Genomic DNA, 620 nt, shown 5'->3' on the forward strand with positions numbered 1-620 from the left:
CCCAGCCTCTGGCACCACCTGGGGTTTTTTTTTGGGAAGGTGGAGGGAGTGAATCCACCGTGTGGAGCTGGATCTTCCTGGCTGTGCCCACTGGGGATAGCAGCGCTTTGCTTGGCGGCTGCGCCGGCACCAGTGGGGCTGTCGACACCCTCGTGCGTGACGGTGGCTTCTCGTTTCGGGATGCTGCTGTGGGGGACATTTTGGCCGTGGCTGGCGCTCTCTGCCCCAGCTGAGCACCATCAGTAGGGTCCAGAAATGGCCCTTCCGGGTGCCAGCAAGGCTCTGCCCCGCCACGGGTGTCCCTCTTGGGATCAAGAGCTGGGTTTTGGTTTGCCTGGTGATGTCGGTAGAGCAGAACAACGGCAAAATCCTTTCTGCCGTCCTGCGGGTGGGACGGGGCACATGAAACCCCGTCAGTAACCCCCGGGCTAGGTCTTTATCTCGCCTCTGTCTTTTCCCACTATTGCAACAGGCATCCCGGGCCCAAATCCTGGACAAAGCCACAGAGTACATCCAGTACATGCGCCGGAAAAACCACACGCACCAGCAGGACATCAAAGACCTCAAGCGGCAGAACGCTCTCCTGGAGCAGCAAGGTGAGCGGGGGGCGCCCGTGGGAG

This window comes from Egretta garzetta, unplaced genomic scaffold (genome assembly GCF_000687185.1).
Source record: "Egretta garzetta isolate BGI_Z169 unplaced genomic scaffold, ASM68718v1 scaffold1146, whole genome shotgun sequence".
NCBI classification, from domain to species: domain Eukaryota; kingdom Metazoa; phylum Chordata; class Aves; order Pelecaniformes; family Ardeidae; genus Egretta; species Egretta garzetta.